Source organism: Falco punctatus, assembly GCF_963210335.1.
Source record: "Falco punctatus genome assembly, chromosome: 4".
NCBI lineage: Eukaryota > Metazoa > Chordata > Aves > Falconiformes > Falconidae > Falco > Falco punctatus.
The window spans coordinates 35739286-35757954 of record NC_137583.1 but is presented as its reverse complement, the minus strand read 5'-3'; the positions used below and the strand labels follow the sequence as shown (position 1 = coordinate 35757954).

The following is an 18669-nucleotide window of genomic DNA, read 5'->3' as shown; positions in this document are numbered from 1 at the left end:
GAAAACTGAATTAAAATTAAGTATGCAAAAGCAATTAACTTGGTGAAAACAGAGGTTACTAAATAATGACTCCACATCCACAGATGAAAGGCAAATGCCAAACATATTTGTTTGCCAACTGTCATCATTATTTTATGTGAGTTGAAGAGATGGAGTCCTGTGCTGTTTCACCTGAGCATACACTGAGAAAGAATCAGCCGTTTTTTGCTCCACTGGCTCTGGTGATTCCATCTTTAAGGAAGGGCACAGCTTTTGGTTGTGGGTCCCTGGAAGCACTGTGTGCCTCATATGTTGGAAGACGAGATCCCAGTATGATTTTCTGCTCCCTGGCTTCCACTTTGCTGTTGGACTGTACACGTTCTACATCCCTGGCCTCAGCAATAGCAACATTCAGCCCCCTGGGAAATTACTAGTCTTTTCTTCTATGAAAAACACCTTTTCTTGGCTTCTGAGGAGCATCTTCTGAATATTTAATTACTTGCTGGAGTGGGATTCCGTTATGAGAATTGATGTCTTCACTGTCTGAAGCAATTTTCCATACCAGTATCACTTTAGCCTTTACTGGATTGGACTCACATGTCTCTAATATTTATCCAATGGTTTTAAGGTTGCCTAAAATTATCTGCCAGCTGCAGGGAAGATGTTTAAGAGCACTGTTAGAAAACTGTGTTATTAGAGAATCGTGCCATAGAACAGGGAGTGAAAGAAACAAGCTTCCTGGCACGCAACTGGATAATTTCAAAGGAGAATATTGTAAAGATGTGAAATTTAGAAATGTCACTGACCATTTTACTATTATTTCACTTGCAACATATGCTGCTCTTTATCAATCGCTGTTCATAGGAGAAACCATATATTCCTAAAGAGGTTTTGCAAGACTTTTTGAGACTGAACATTTTGTTGACTTCTTTTTTCTGAAACAAAAGATTGATGAAGATAGAACAAGTCTTTTAAAATACTTTAAAAAACCTTTTAAATAAGCTTTAAAAACCCAAACATTAGCTGTCTCTGGCACTGTTACAGCATTTGAAACTTAAAGGCTGAAGCTTTGTGTTAGTTTTTTAGAGGATCAGAATATGACTGTAGTGAGGAATAAAATGGAAATCTACAGGCTGTTTCCTTTGACCACTGAGCAAAATGACAGCAGTAAATGAACAAGTAATGTGTGTTTCTTAATACTGCTTTTTAATTTTCTATCACATAAGATGAATTGATGAAGCATGAATTGCTTTCTTTGGAGTGTGGTTTAAACCCAGTGTTGCTCCAGATGGGAATGTGCATTGATTTCAGTGGGAGCTCCACACTAGGGAAGGTACCTACCCCAGTAACTAACTGTACCAGTTTCTATTTACAGCCTTCTGATAGCGCTGAATCTCATGCAGGCCTGGGGCAGGGCTGGGCACAGAAACCCCTTCCTGAGTCTGCCTGGCTCCTGGCAGTCTTCCTGAGCCAGACTAAAATAGCTTCTCCCAGATAAAGGTCTAACCCAGTGCCACTGAATAAAGCTGACAATGGGGGCTTTTGGGTCAGACCTTCAAAGGCAATTTTCCCTCATTTTTTGTATCTCATTTTGGAACCATTTTCTCATAACTGCTGTCAGATCATATATACTGTGGAAACTTGCCCACCAGGCTGCATATAGCTGCATATTTTCTCCCCATTCTCTGAAGGACAAACTGCTGTTCAAAGTGTACAAGGTTGTATTTTCAATTCATAATGTGATGGGAAAGGGTGAAAGGAATATGCAAAACCCAACTGTAACTCCATTGTCAGCATCATGATCTATTTTAATGTAAACTTGGTTTTCATCTCACAGATTCATTTTGAAAAATAATATATTATTTTAAGCACTTGGTCCGTTCCCCTGTCCCTCTGTCCTGCACCACTACCAACCACCCCCAACGTGAAGGCATTGAAGAACACATACTGAGAGCTAGTTACTTTTAGGTACTAGCAACTCCTGTCTCATTTGCACTAACTTCAGGATAATTAGAAAGATTCTCGAAAAGAAAGCCCCTGTTCTCACAAATCAGACCTCTAGAAAGAGGTAACTAATGCACTTTGGTTTCTGGATGTTGTTTTTTTTCTTTCCTCAGAGGCACTGGAGGTCACTAGGGAGAGGACAAAAAGACTGGTGCTTGTGGTGTGAGAGCACTGAAGTACCTGGAGGCAGTCAGTGACCAGCATGGTCCTTTTCATTTTTGTATTTATAAACAAAGTATTCAGTAGAAATGTAGCAGTAGTACTAGTACGATAACTGGGGGAGGAGGGCAAAACTGAGGCCTGTTTGAAGGCTTGGCTATATTTTATGAAATTATTTCTGTATACTACCATGGCATTCTGATCAAGATGAGTGCCAGAGTTCTTGTACTGGCTCCAGCAATGTTTTCCACTACATTCAATTCTTGTCTGATACGGAGGCATGGTGTACTAGAATGAATGACTGAGCTTAATTCATCCACTTTCCTTGGTTCTGCTTCTCTTTACTGCAACTTGCTCTGCCTCATCTCCTCAGTATGTTCATTCAAAGGAAAAAACCCACCACCTATTACACAAACCACAGCACTCCTACGCTAGGGCTTGTACATGCAAAACTGCAGTGAATTGAGGACTGGACAGACCGCACCTAATGCATATAAAGCACTCTGAGTCTGTGTAGTCCAAGTTGTGTCTGTTCAGCAGAGGTACAATGCAAGGATGCTGAAGCTTTTGGCTAATTCCCTATCAAAAATAAAGAACATGTACAAGAGCTCTTCCAACAGGAATCTCAGGCAGGCAAACCATTTTTTCAAGCATCTTCCTAGTTTTATTTTGTTGCAGTGATTTCATAATTGCTGATCTGAATTTTTTTCCTCAGTAATTGTTAAGAAATTTTATTGTGTTTACCTTTTATGTCGAGTAGTCTGGATATAAAATAACTTTGTAACAATTTCCTATAGTGAAGAAAATCATAGCACTTAATTTCATTGTTTTAAAATTATATGGCTAGGCACAACAGAGTAAATCTAATGTAACTGTTTTCATGCTGCGAAGGTATTATGCCACTGTGTTGCACATAAGAAAAACCTGTCCTTTTGTGAGTCCACATATATAGGTATTTACAGTAAAGAAAACATTGTCCTTGTAGCATGTTTTCATTCACTCTGCACAAGGGAGAAAAGCCATTTCTTAGAAGTCAAATAATTTGTGTGTTTGTAAGGAGGCCATCCACTGCCATTCACAGGAGTTAAAATATACAAGCAGCAGGAAACAGAACCCCTTCTCATAGAATATCCTTGTAATAATTTCCTTATTCTGGAGTGGTAGAAAGGCAAAATATCCCAGCTAGAAACCATTTTATATCTACTAGAACAGAGGATCAGAATTGTCGTCAGTTTCTAGGAACCACAGAAAGTGCACTTCTGCAAACTGTAGAGTTTTCTGTATGCTGTGCAAGAAGACTGGGTAGCAATGACATTTTTGTGGGCAAGACCAGGGCATTATCAGATGTTGGCCTGGATAAGATGGGTATTGGCTGGTGTGTCAAAGAAAGAAAGAAGAGGCAGCATGGGAGATTTTGAGATTTGTATTCATTTTGATACATTTTGTATTCAATGTTGCAAATAAGCTGAAAAATATGCAAACACATGGAAATAAAATAGCATGGACTGTTTACAACTATACTTGAGTATTAGTTTATACCCCAGTCTGTACCAACACAAATTAGTCAGAGATAATCAGTTCAGAAGAAAGGCTGGTAAAAATGAGACTTGTCACCAAAGGCTTACTTAATCCAGGAGGTGATTAACTTTGCATAGTAACTTCTGAGGAAGTAATTAAAAGGAATTTACCTTTTTTTTTTTTTTTTTAACAAATAAATTCCCATTAAAAATGAGAATTTGTAAACAGAGCTTAGAATTGCAAACAAAAGGTAAATTCATTACTTAATCCTGTAGAATTTACTTAAGTCACACTTCTGCAAGGTCTATTATTAGTCTGCCAATAGCAACATATATGAACAGTGGTCTGAGACAGGTTATAGTGAGTGTTTTATCTATTCAGTATATCTGATAACACTTCCTGAATAGAATCCATTTTATTTCCTTTGCTGGTAGCAAGAAGTTTTCATAGAGCAACAGGGGAGGTATAAACACCTAATGAAATAGGAAAACCTCATTGTGAAGCCAAAGAATTGAATAGGAAAGATTACCTGAGGCAAAAAGAGAAAGAAAAAAGGAAGCAATTTAGCTTAATTCACTTTAAAAACAACAGATTTCATGCTGGTGGCATCCTAATATTTTACTGAATGACAAATCTGTTTCTAGCTCTTTTTTGAGCTTATGTTTAATTCATATAGGGAATTAGCACTTAAGAAACACGGGAGTCTGGTCTGTTGGTTTTGTGGTGGCTGATTCCTGGGGATGCGCGTGTTCAGCATATGTCAAGGATCTAGATCTCAAGGTTTTGTAATGTGGAGATGTACTGAGATCAGATTCTGGGCTCAGATGAAAAAAACTATTTGTTTTTCTAAGATCTCCCTCATAAGAAAGCTGGCTTCTCATATAAGAGACCTCCAACTTTGCACCAAGTATTTGTATCTCACACATTGATTTTTGCAAAACTGGGAGAATTCTCTTTCATTTCCTGGTGTGAGGGGATGGGGTCACATATTACCTTAGTACTGAGAATTTCTCTGGGCAGGATTTTAAATAGAACACATTCCTAGGCTGGGTATATAATTAAGAAAATCTTCTCTAAGGCTGTGATATGTGATACAGCTGTGACTGTGATAAGAAACAGCTGTTCAAGAAAGTAAGCAGCTCCCTTTCCATCCCAAAGCTGCTCAAATCTGGGGTCTGAGCTACTTATGAATAAAGCACAGCAGATTAGGGGCCTCTATCTTCCCTAAAACAGGCAGGTGGGGAGGGGTGAGGAACTGGCACAGCCATTACTCTGTCCTCCCTCTTGGCTGCTGGAAAGGTGTGGCAGGTGCAAGTTGAGATGGAAAGATGCACAGCAAATTACTACACAGCTTTTCCTGAGCCAGGAGGAAGCAGAGAGCACAGCTGGATGCGGAGCCCCTTGGCTGATGCCCTTGTTCTCTAGCTCAGAGAGAATCAACCTCTGCACCAAAGCTGCTTGCCACTCCTCAAAATCCAGGTCAGGTTGAGGCAGGCTGAACAGTAGTAATGACTTGTTATTTGCAAACAAATAAGCTAAATCGCTGGGTTTTCTGCAAGCAGTACTTAAATGCTGAAACAATATCATGCAAGATCAGCTAATGTGTCTCATCTGCAGAGAGTTATTTATTTATCTGTGTGTAGGGGGAGAAATAAGAGAGAGAAATCAGAAGAACAGAATATTAGGAGAAGCTTCTGGTTTTAGACCTACCGGAATATTGAGGGCACTCTTCCATCAGGTTAGGAAAAAGAAGAATCACTGATATGAAATATACAGCAGTACATCTCCTAGAAAGAGGTGGAGAAATGACAGTCTATTATTTCAGCACAACAAATTAGGTTGCTTAGTTTCAGACTGACATGTAATGTGGTTGGGGGAAATTGCATTCACACCTCACCTAAAGCCACCAGCCAAACATGTGAAAAATCCTGTTGTCAGAGCATCTGGCAACAAGGAATGCGGTACTGATACCCAAACTAGTGTTTATTTAAAATTGGAAATAGCAGTAGGAAGTCTGGAAAACGTTCTTGCACAATACTTTAAGTCTGTCATAATTATCTGCAGACCTAATTATATGGACAGCTCTTCTTTAAATCCCACTGAAAACCACTTAATCCTTCTCTATACGCAACAAAAATGGCTGGATGAGATACCACAAGCTATTTTGCAAATGGACTGTACTAGTCTTGAAGAGAGTTTATGGCTCAATTCAGGTACTGGGAATGCTGGAAACTGAAGTCTGAAATGGTCACCAATCATGATGATGCCTTTCCAGTGTGTTGTAGTTGCTCTGAAAAACTTCCGTATGTGAGCAAGTCCTTTTTCCACTCTATCAGTATATCCGAGGCACCAGCAAAGACTCTGTGTTGCTAGATTTTTATGTCTGATGTGCGATAGGAAATATACTGAGATGATACTACATTGGCTACTGAGCAGGCACTGGCAGACTAGCTTGCATCTGAAGGTGTGAGCTGTAGTGACCTTATCACAGCCACCCTAAGAAAAAAAAGTTAAACCCACCAAATTTAGAATCTGATATTTGAAAACTGTCTCAACTCAGAGATGTAATTTATATTAAAACAGAGGATTCGGTTTCAACTGAGAAATGCATGTGAATCCAAGAATAATGTCTCTGGGGTTTCTTAATTCAATGGGACTTGAGGTTAAAAAGGATTTTATGAAAAGACATTAATTCCAAACTCCCTTTGCTATTTTCACGATTCTGTTTTCCTCATTTTTATGCATTGCCCTCTAACAGGCTGAAGAGATGTGTGCAAGCTTGTTATCATTGACTGTAATGGAAATTGGCTGGGGCATGCAAATTTCCTAGACTGAGTTTTGGAATCAACTTCAAAGTAGCAAGGTTGAGCCCTATAATTGGAGTGTCAAAAGCCCTAAGGGTTTTCAAGACCCAATCTGTGAGTGTCATTAGGATGATTTATGTTAGTGGACATACTTCTGCCTGAATTTATTTACATCAGAAGCACTTCCTGTAAATTTCAATCACATTCAAAAAATCTGTATTTTTGACTTAATATTACTGCACAATCAAATCAGGCCTGGGGATTTTATTTCATTGTTTATGGGAAGACTTTCATAGGAAGTTATATTTATCTTATATTTTCAAAGAAACATTTAGCTCAATATTAAGTTCTGACTCCTTAGGCATTTATTGCTGTGAGTGCTGAAATTCTGTTTCCTGATCTGTAAATATGGTTTGTATTAGTTTTTAAACTGCGGCCAGAGGGGCTACTATTGAGGAAAAGTCCTCCCTCTCCCCCTAAAATTGACTGTTTAGGGGACTATCCAGGGTATTGTGAGTCACAGATCAAGGACATGATATAAAAATAGAGAAAGCTAGCAGAATCTTAGTAGTAGAAAAAAACCTGCATGTAAATCACGATAATGCTATAAACCAGCACTAAATCATACACAGATTTACAGCTAGAAAATAAATTATTCTAGTTACAGATAATCAGGTAGCAAATTGTCCTATTGTACCGAGCCAGTTCCTTGCATAAGCAAACACCCTTAATTCTAGGTGGACGAATATGAAAGCAGAGATGGTGCACTATCTTGAAGTGGTAGTTTAATTTGACGGGATGGATCCTTATGACTTCATACGTGGAGAAAAAAATCTGGAATCTGTGTGGGTAATGTCTGACTGCAGAGGACACTGGACCCCAAAAAGCTAAATCCTACCTGCATCTGTAGGTGTAAAGCCCCAGATAATGGTCAAATTAATCTTCTCCCTGAGTCTGCCCTCTTGTAACTGCAGTCACAGTACCTGAGCTTATTCACAGAACCTGTCTGGAATTTTTCCCCACAAAATGAGGCCACACCCTTTAAAGATCTGTATGTTCTGATCTTAATTTAAAACAACTTTGGTTTCTTTCCTCCAATATCGCACTTGAAAGACTGCTTCAGAATGTTACTGCTTTGGTTAGTTACTTGTTTCCAGCCTAAGCTTATTCTTCACGTGTGCTTAACTTTACACCAGCTGTTATAATGTAACATACACAATCCTTTCCCTTGTCCTTGATAATTTCCTCTTAGCTAACCAAATCTCCATCTTCCCAAGTAGAAGAGTACCACAATTTTGACAGCATAAAAAAATCAGGAGAATGCTGAAACCTGGAAGCCTAAGTGCATGATAGAATACATGGAATTTATCATCCAAATACAGGATGGCAGATTTGAACATACATTAAGTCTGAATATCACATTAAGTCCTATGCATCACATTAGATTTCTGCAAGAACTCCAGAGTGGTGCAGATTCAGAGTCTTCATTGTCAGGAAAGGATGAACAACTATTGATGAGCTGTTTTTCAGGGTATCATTATAACCAAAATGAAGTCTTCTATGCACAGAGCAGTTTCTTAAGACTGGAGAGATCTTTTTCCTGGGGGAAGTGTAAGATTAAAGGGTTGCATAATTACCCACTTAGGAAATTGGCACTGTCATAAATTGACAAAAGACAAAGCCAAGAATAATTACTGCTTATAAATTTTGCAGGATAACAAACAAGACAATTTAATTGATGCTTTTTTTGAGAGGCAAGATCTTTATAGATCATAACATTATGGACTTGTGCTGATATATATCTTTAAATAGGGAATAAGGGCAGAAAATGGTCCCTAAATTGGAAAGTTGGAACCATCATTTAACCATAAAACTTCTAGTTCTCAAAGTACTGAAGACCATCCTTAATTAGCAATCACTTTTATTGCCTGAATGTCTATTTCTGCTTGGGAATATGTAGTTGAATTAGAAAACTCAAAGCAGGATCTCTTTCAGGTTCAGGTTTTAAATCAGCCTTTCTTCAGTGCAATAGTACTTGATCTACAGAAGTACAGCATAAAAGACATGAAGCAACTAAGACTCTGATTTGGCCATTGGGCAGGTACAGGCACTTATATCAGATGTAAAAGGAGCCATAGTGTGCAAGACTTTGATACCATAGAAACCAAAATGATTTTGAGAGTTAGAGGAAGGAGTTAATATTCAACACTGTGAATCTGGCGTTTATATTTCCAGAGAAATCTCAGTGAGACCACAGTGTACAGAAGCCTGAAATAGAAAAGAATAGACTGCTGCCAACAGGCTTTTTGCAAAGGTAAATAATGAAAAATAAAAGGTCAAAGCTTGAAGGTAAGAACAAGAATATACAGGAGAAGCAACTAAAAGAATCTTTTTATAACAAGAGGCTCTTAGTTATGGAACAGACAGAGCAGTGATTTTGGAAATGCAGTGGACAATTGCTTTTTATATTCTCTGCTTACCTAATTTTAAAATGGGGTCATATGGTGGAGCGTGAGACAGACACTTTTGAAGTGGTAACTCAGGTTGTAATATGTCTAGACTGTAAATCTAACTGTGATAATTAAAAAAAATATTAATGACTTGGACAAAATAAATCCCAATATTATAGTTGTGCTATTGCACTCAGACCACAGACGACTGATTGAACAGAGCCATCTCCAGTGACATCAGGTGATTTAATATACCTTGGAAGGAAATGATATGGCAAACAGAATGACTTCCGGTGGTTTTTAGCAACAGGGTTTTTTTTGTTAACATGTGGTATTCAAAGACGCCTTCCAAATATGTTGAATTCAAGAAAATTACGAACGTCAATTCTGTCTTACTATTTTGCTTTTTTCTGGCATTTTTTTTCCCTTCAGCATTGACCAAAGGCTAGCATATCACAGCCTAGCTGCACAAAACTCATCAGGTGGTTAGTCAGTTTTAGAGAATACCAACAGATTGCTAGAGATTTCTGAAAAGCCAAGTCTGAACTTCCAAGACTTTTCCAAACTTACTCTCCTTCAAAGGCAAAAATAGCTGCATGGCTGAAAGGGCAAGTTATATATGACATGTGCAAAAAAAAGGAAAAAAAATAAGCTGAAATGAAAGTCTCCTGTTGACTTCAGTGAGCCTTGGATTAGGAGAAGGGACCCGTGCAGCTAATCATCTCCACAAGACAAACTCGCACTTTCCTGTCCTTTCAACCTGGATGCTTTCTCCCCTACAGAGTCTATATGGTATAGGGCTTACTACTAAGGTTTCTGCATAAAAGAAAACTCCAAGTTTTGTTTATAATTTTAAAGTTACTTACACATGCTTAGTGTATGCTGATCAGACTGTTCAAAGATGGCAGAAAATAAATTTAACAGATTCAAGCTATGCATAAAACTGTACATACTCATTGTAAGTCATGGTAGCCTGTTCTTAGAAAACAGGAAGGACTAATTTCATATATTACAGAAACATTATCTTTGATATTCAATGTTGAATACTAAACAAGACCAAGAGGCTGTCAAATACTGAATGAGAAGAGGCAGATGAATAGAGCAAAACAAATAACCATAATACCCAGGTATGACTTCTTCCAAAGGTTGGCTGATTCAAAAAATTTAATCATAAAAATAATGTAAAAAAATTAATTCAGCAAAATTTGAAACACAACCTTCCAATATTGGTGTATTTGCTATATAATAAATCCATCTTATTAGGTTGCTTGTGCCTTTCCTAGTCTTTACTAATGCTGTTAAATATGTCCTACAATCAGAAGATTTTCATTTTGATTTAAAAAAAAATACCTATTTCCATAAGCAATCTGTACAAAAGTAGCTATCATCATAAGGGATGGTAGAAAGTACTTTTTATTCCCTTCAGCTGCAAAATAAATGAGTATTTTCACTGCAGCTGGTGCTGCAACAGTGCTTTTCCCAGTGATTCTAACCATTAGAATGGTGATGAATGGTGTTACACCCAGCTGGTGGCCGGTCACAAGTGGTGTTCTCCAGGGCTCAGTATTGGGGCCAGTCCTGTTTAGTATCGTTATCGATAATCTGGATGAGGGGATCCAATGCACACTCAGCAAGTTTGCAGATGACACCGAGGTTGGGGGGCAGTGTTGATCTGCTTGAGGGTAGGAAGGCTCTGCAGAGGGATCTGGACAGGATGGACCCATGGGCTGAAGCCAATGGTATGAGGTTCAACAAGGCTCAGTGCTTGGTCCTTCACTTGGGTCACAACAGCCCCACCCAACACTACAGGCTTGGGGAAGGGTAGTTGGGAAGCTGCCTGGTGGGAAAGGATCTGAGGGTGTTGGTTGACAGCCGGCTGAACATGAGCCAGCAGTGTGCCCAGGTGGCCAAGAAGGCCAATAGCATCCTGACTTACATCCAAAACAGCGTGGCCAGCAGGACTTGGGAAGCAATCGTTCCCCTGTACTCAGCACTGATGAGGCCACACCTTGAATCCTGTGTTCAGTTTTGGGCCCAATACAAGGGAGACGCTGAGGTGCTGGAGCATGCCTTGAGAAGGGCAACGAGGCTGGGGAAGGGTCTAGAGCACACAAGTCTTATGAGGAGTGGCTGGGGGAACTGGGGTTTGGTCTGGAGAAAAGGAGGCTAAAGGGGGACCTTGTTACTCTCTACGTCTACCTGAAAGGAGGTTGTAGGCAGGTGGGGGTCAGTCTCTTCTCCTAGATAACAACTGGCAGGACAAGAGGAAATGGCCTCATGTTGCACCAGGGGAGGTTTAGGTTGGATATTGGGAAAAACTTTTTCACTGAAAGGGTGGTCCAGCATTGGAACAGGCTGTCCAGGAAGGTGGTGGAATTGCCATCCCTGGAAAGGTTCAAAAAACATGTAGATGTGCTGCTTAGGGACATGGTTTAGTGATGGACTTGGCAGTGCTGGGTTAATGGTTGGACTTGGTGATCTTAAGGGTCTTTTCCAACCTAAGTGATTCTGTGATTACTATGAAAGCAAGATTTCCTCTCCTTCCACAAATGGCAAGGTTAAATGTGTGAGAATTTTGATCATCTTGGAGAGATGTGCTGCTTTACAGTTGTACCAGTATCTCTCTACAGACATGAAATTCTAATCTCTTAACTGAAGCTGCTGAATGGACCACAGATGTGAAGGGATTGCTTTAGTCTAGCAGTTTCTGTCAGAACAGAAGTGATCTTTACGCAGCACAGTACAGAGCTACAGTGGCCAGTACTTTGTATTTCGGGTTTACTGGAAGCATAGATGCACCACAGTTCTCCATAAATCAGAAAAATTCCCCATTTTCTTTTTCTCCTTCCCCAAATGACTGTTCAGAAGCAGAGATACTTGGTGACTGTGACATTCCCTGAAATCCTGGCATTTAATCAGCTTTCAGTATGCATCTCTGGTTCCTTCCTGCCAAAGGGGTTCCCTAGAGATGCCAGATTTCACAGGTGCCTGTGGCAAAGCCAAGCTGTAAGAGGAATCAACCAGCCCAGAAGTTTACCCTGAGACATGGAGCATGTGAAAAAACAGCTTTGGGATTTCTAGGTGCCCCGCTGTCTGGCAAAAATATTGGAAGCTTTGATGCCTAGTTCAAGCCAGTATTTCAGGGCTCCAAGATTACCTCCTGTGCACCTGGGAGCTGTGCTTCAGTTGCAACTTTGGCTTTCAGGGTTTTATGGAGAATGCAACATCTCCAGAACTGCAAGGCTGCTCTGGATCCTCATGCACTGACAGGAAACCAGGCTCTTTACACAGAGGCATTCCTTTTGTCTTCATAGTAAATGTACTGAATCCAAGGTGTTATCTCCCAAATACTCTGAATGTCACTTCTCTGGCATTTTCTAGCAGTCTCAGTTTTGTCAGAAAGTTTCTGGCCACCATTACTTGCAGGGACAAAGCACATCTAGCCACCTGTGAAGTATATGTGCTTACTTTGTGTCAGCTCAAAGTGTGTTTCATGGCTCTACAGGCCAGTAATTCCAAAATAATGAACTGTGTTGTTCAACCCATGGAAAAGTATTAATAGGGATTCAAAAACAGGCACAGTAAGAAAAGAAAAAAAAAAGCTTCCTGATAGAAGCAAAATTCAGCTATGTCATCTCCTGTATTCAGCAGTGGAAGCAAAGTGACACTGAGAACTGCAGCACATCTAAGGGGAGTAGAACTTTAGCTTTTTGCTCCTCCAGTAAAAGCCTCTGCACACCACTATTGTCTTTAGAGATTACTTTTTTCCTAGTGTTATGACTTGTCAGGTTTGTGCACTCCTGTTGCCTCAGTGTAGCCTATTAGGTGGTTACCGAGGCCTAGTACAACCAGCAGCACGATTCCAACTTTTACTAAATTGGGTGTTATCACTAGCCTGTTTTCAGTGCCAGAGATGAGACAGGAGGGCCAATTGACAAGCAGAGGGAAGAACCCCCTGCAATGGCCTGTGGACTGTACTCTGCGGAAGGATGAGGACTGATTCCTCATACCCATGCAGAGCAGCTTCTAACTCAGAGACATTGGGACTCATAGCCAGTACAAAAATACTCATAGCATTTTTCATGGAAAGAGAGAATGTGAAGCACTGAATTTATGTAATGCACATGGAAGCAGGTAATATGCCTGTGCACTGCTTTCGAAACAAATGTACTGGTTCCCCCAGTCTGTATTTATATATGCAGATTCCTTTGGAATTTCTCCAGAAATCATCAAAAGTAAGAAAGGGAAATCCTGATGAAGTGAGCATTTGTCCAGGGTTCACTGCAGTCATGAGGAGTATCAGCGTTGGTGGAGAATCAGCGTTGGGTACAAGAAGGGCTGGCAGCTCTGAAAGGAAAGCAAGCCCTGTGCTGAGAGTTATAACAAGGCTGGCAGGGGCGGGGACAGTGTCCTCAGTGGTAAGAGCACACCCCAATGGTACCTGAGCAAGGAAAGCAGAGCAGGTCTGGTGACAACAACCATGGTCAGCCTGTCAGCCATACTCCAGATCTCCAGGCAAATCCCTAGTACAAGGCAGGCCCAAGGTCAAGCGTGAAGTCACATCCAGGTCCCTGGGGCCAGGGAACAAGGACCAAGGGCCAGTGTCTCAGCTTGAAATCTGCTTCCGAACGAAAGGAGGGGGAGACTCTGCTGAGGCTTCTCAAAGCCAGACACCTGCAGCATGTTCAAAACAACCCTGAGCTCAGGTAGTCAAATGAGCAGGAGTGGTGGGATGTGCTCAGCACCATGACAGTCAGGTCACTTCCACACTGGTAGTATCCTGTGCCACCTTCCCCCTTTCCCCCACTCTACCCATTCCAAATTGGACAATGTTGCCTGCCTGTTAGGGAAGCCAGGAACAAAAAATATTGCAGCTGCTTGTATTGCGCTTAGCTATTAGCTATATTTATATGGTAATTCCAGCATAAAACATGAATAAATACTATTCCACACACATGCCAAATTTAATCATTAGGATTCACAGTAGTAGAATGCTGCAGCAGGCTAGATTAGGAATAAGCAATTAGATGTAGGTTTTTTCTGCACAGGTTAGTTATTGGCCCACTCCTCCAGATGGGTTAAATCAAAGAGAAAAAACCCCAAACAGCTCTAGGCCTCTGAATACATTTGAGGCAATGGTAAAAGGTATAGTAAAAGGCCTGGCTACAAGACTAGTCATTCGTGCCGCCAGGTGACAAGCTAGTGACAAACTGCAGGAATGATGTGATTCTTTTCACATGGACATCTTTTATCTGGAATATTTTGTACTATCACTATTTAGTTTTCTACCTCATGCAACTATTTAAATTTCTACCCAGTATGATGTTTTTAAGTTGCACAATCTGGTCTCTCTTCACCCATCTCTAACCTGTGCTTAGTTCTGCTTTGGCTCATCAACTAGCAGTGGCCTTGAAAATCTTGATTTTGATACCTGAAACAGCAGTAAGAGTGCACTTGCTACACCACGCTCTATTAACATTTAATATACTTAAGTGAAAAAGGATTAATTTCACAGAATTCTTGAGAAAGCCCAAAAAACGCTGACCCAGATATGGAACAAAACTTAGCCATTAACAGTATTTTGACAAGGACTATCTTATTATTGGACAATTTAAGGGAGCGGGAATAGGCCTCAAACTGCTCAGTTTAAATCCAGTCTAACAATGACTTCAAATAATTTCCAACTGAAGCACTGTAATTGAGTGAGCTGAGCAGCCTCGTTTATTGCTGAACGTTATCCACATTAGAGAAGCCATGCAGCTGATTTGTACTGCAATGCTTTAAAGAGCTCTCAGCAGTCATGGATTGAACACAGAGTCTTGCTCAAGATGGTCCCTCCATGTCAAAGATGAAAAAAAAGTGGCAGAGTAGCTGGGTCATTACCCTTACCTATGCTGAAGCATTTCTGTTGCTAAATGACTGAGGTGACTCTTGAAGGCTGAGTAACCAATAGTTTCCAAACAGCAACAGATTCACAAGCAAGAAAAAGGATAAACAATGTCAAAGAGACACTGTGATCCAGCACAATTTCTACTGGCTCTGCCACACACCTGCTATGTATCTGTAAGCAATTCAGCACTCAGCTCTTACTGCCTCTAGACTGCAAATTGCCTGCCTGCTGCTTTAGGTGTTCATGGAATAGAGGTCCAATTGCTATTCAGTATGTACATACCATCAGAATAAGAATGACACAGGTTTGGGTTCCTACACATAGGTTTGGGACCTTTTGTGTTACTGATACACCTCACCTTCTCCATGCCCTGTCTTTGACAAAGATGGCGACAACAAAACCCTCAAATTAGAATTAAACCAGCTAAAGGTTATAGAGCACAATGAGCTTCTCAGTGAACAAAATGCTCACATCAAGTGACAGCAGCAGGATTTTGCTGATAATTAGTTTTTCCTCACAGCATTCCTTACCAATTTGTCTGAAACTATTGACGCCAGGTCTAATGCATTCTCCCATTTCTCATTGTATCACTTCAGGCTTCTTTTAAAGTTTTCTTTGCACATACTGACTTAATAGGCATTTTATTTTTGTTGTTGTTGCTTTTCATCACAGGTGGCTAACATTCCATTTCTGGTTGGCAAACTGAAGATAAAATGTGATCATTTAGCTAATATCCAGTTTAATTACACCAGTCTGCATTTAAGTTAAGGCAAAAGTATGTATAAATAGCTTCAGGTTTACCTCTTCAGTCCCTCTCATTATATGTAAAAGCTCGATAATTTTACATCTATCTAGTCATTGTTTTAATAATAAAATATTTTTGTGCATACAGTAATAATATTTTACTTATTTCTTGGTCACTGAAAATTATCCTGGAGCTTGTAAAGCAGCCACAATAGCTTCATCCTGTCACTGGCTGTGACTAATCTGTGTCATCTCCACTTTTTCTTCATGAATTTTGGTTTACTACCAGAAACAGAGCTTAATAACAATATATGCTAAAAAACAGTTGCCTAATGCATGCCTGCTTTAAATAAAATGAAACCTTTCTACTTTCTTTTATGAAAAGGTAAGAGACTCCTGTGTGAAACTGTTCAGAATCATGTCTCAAAGCACTAAAGGTGTCATTCGTCACTGGGACAGAGATAGAGCATTACTCAAAGGCTTAATAATGTTAACATATTCTTTCCCAAGTAGTTTACATCCCAGGAGATCAAACCATTTTATGAAAAATAATTAATTATCCTTTAGCATAGCTGCTGCCAGGTAGGCCAAACAGTTATCCACAATATTAGAAGAGAAATTCAGACATGAATAGGTTGGTGATTTGTAAGCATCACAATGGTGAAGGTGTGAGGTGGGAATCCTGACCTGTGGCCTCTTCAGAGGCTTGTATTTCTAGACTGTCCTCACACTTGTGCTCTGCTATTTCAGGATTTTTGGGAAATACAGTGTTCTAATTGTGCCTTTTCCCTCAAAGCTTGCCTTAAAAATGCATACTCTGAAGAGGGGGCCAAAGTGTGTGGTATACTGCAGCTGTTTTGGGTTTATGAGATCTATGGACTCAGCTATATAAAGAGAATTGTCAGCTGTCAAAGGAGCTACTTAGTCTTTACCTGTTAGGAAGGGAGGTTTAGGAAAGCTGGAGATTCAGTGCAGAAATGGTATCATTCCTTAATAGTGCACAGATGAACGTGTATAAAGTATAGATTGACTTCTGTTCCTTCTCCATGGAAGACCATGCCTACCCCTCTAGAACTGGCTTTTAATCTCTTCAAGGACCACGGTGTCTACATATTCAGTTTACTCTGTATCCTCACCTTCAAATTTCTTCCCATTTCAACTGCCTGGTCTGGTTTTTCCTGTCAAAGTTCCCTTAATCCAGCTCTTGTCAATATACCTTCTGGTTTGAGATCTCCATGAGAATTAATCTCCTTACAGTATGTTCACAGCACTTGCACTGCTATGAAGATAAACTAAACCACTCCATATATCTCTGTTATTCTAGCTACATTTCTAAATTTGCAGACAAGTTGCAAACTAGTTTCTTATGGTTTCTATATTTATTTTCCTCTACTTTGAAACTTGTGGTGCCTTGCTTATATTTTTGATTCTTTTGAAAACATTGCATAATTTTGGGTAGCTCTCAAAAATATTTTTTTCTGGTTCAAGCACACATTGAGTGGGATGTGAAGGAGATTCTGTGACTGTTCTGCAAGAGGTCAGACTAGACTATTGCTTGCCACACTAATTTTTGTGTTGGCTTCAAGCACGTACTGAGGGCATAAGGCTTGTTCACAATTCCCCTCCTGAATTATTGAAATCACAGTATGACAGCTGATCTGATCCAAGGGGTAACACTGGGGCATTTACAGCTAGAGTTGGAGAGTGGAAATAAAATAGTTAGAGGTTGTTTTCCTGTTTTCTGAGCTCTTGAGAACTTATTTTAAAATAAGTATGTATGTGTAATGTATTTGTGGCTTATCTTTCTAATTACCAGTATTATTGGCTTTAATTCACGGTAGCATCAGAATAACTTACTATCTCTTACTTAATATTTTGGAAAATAAATTTGCACCAAAGCCAATTATGCTGTAAGCAGTTAAAATAACTCCGCAACCCCAAAAAGCACCAAGAGGCAAAATTATACTTACAGAACCTTTGTTCTAGTTTCTTTTGACTGATGTCTGATAAACACCTAGTGAATATTAAATTATAATTCTGCCCATCTGTTAGTGGTAGCACAGCACGTGTACTCTGCAAATAGGTTCAAGATTTTGCTATGGCTCCTCATTCCCACACACCCAGGTAAGGGTGTGAGGTGAGGGAAAGGGTGGGGGCAGCCCCTAAGGTATTTTCAGTGGTGTTCAGACTTCCTCAAACAGATCTAGAGTTTCCATGGCTTTTAGGTTCTATTTCAACATCTAACTTAGTGGCTGGGATTGCAGAAGACTCATGTACTTTACCCTGTGCAGCCGGACATCTAGGCTATACCTCAACTAAATACACCCCAACAAACGCAATGATTTCTAATAGGAAGATCCATCTTCTACAGGTGGCAGTTGTGTCTTCAGACACATGATAGCCTTACTTTACCAACCAGTTTCGCAATTTGAGTTTTAAAAACAACTACTGAGAAATGTTCTCTCATGAGGGACATTTTAAAATCTGCCTCAATTTTTTTTTTCAAGATTCTGTTATCTTGGAAAAAATAGTGGTTTTTAATATTTATTTACCTACTTTCTTCATTATGAATTGAAGCCAAAGCTTGCAGACAATACTATCAGATTAACTTTAAAAAGATATATATTTTCCTGTTTTTTCTTTATATACTATAGAATTTCTTTGTTGCCATTTTGAGACAACAGGTGTTTGTGAACTAAGCTCATGCAAGGGCTGTTTGTTGAGATCTTTTAATTCCTACTCCAAGTTTCCGTCAGAAATTCTTCTCAGCTGTTTGTGCTTAGTCTGTCATGAGGGACTTCGGAATTCATCTCCAATTAATTGGACAGCTATTTTTCCTGATGCTTTTTGTCTCCTGTTTCCTGCATAATCATGCTGAGTACCTTTTGACCTCTCAGTTTTCCTTTTTTGAAACCAATACAGCTGAAACAGGCCTGCTTTCAGGAATATGTCTCCATTTGGGTACCAAACATGCAGGCACTCTATTTTTTAGTCTCTAAATTGTTGTTCAAAATGAAGGCCAAGTATGGTGAACCCTTGGAATAAGGCTTTCCAGAGGCCAAGTTGCTCCTTCCCAAATCCACCTTCTATAAATTGGTTCCTTCTGCCTTCAATGAATACA

The 18669-nt window shown here is 39.8% G+C and overlaps 1 protein-coding gene across 1 annotated transcript in view; it reads left to right on the top strand.

Annotated features, from left to right (window-relative positions):
- The window catches only part of BMERB1 (bMERB domain containing 1), a 61078-nt gene that overhangs the window by 17978 nt on the left and 24431 nt on the right, over window positions 1–18669 (top strand). The window lies entirely within an intron of this gene.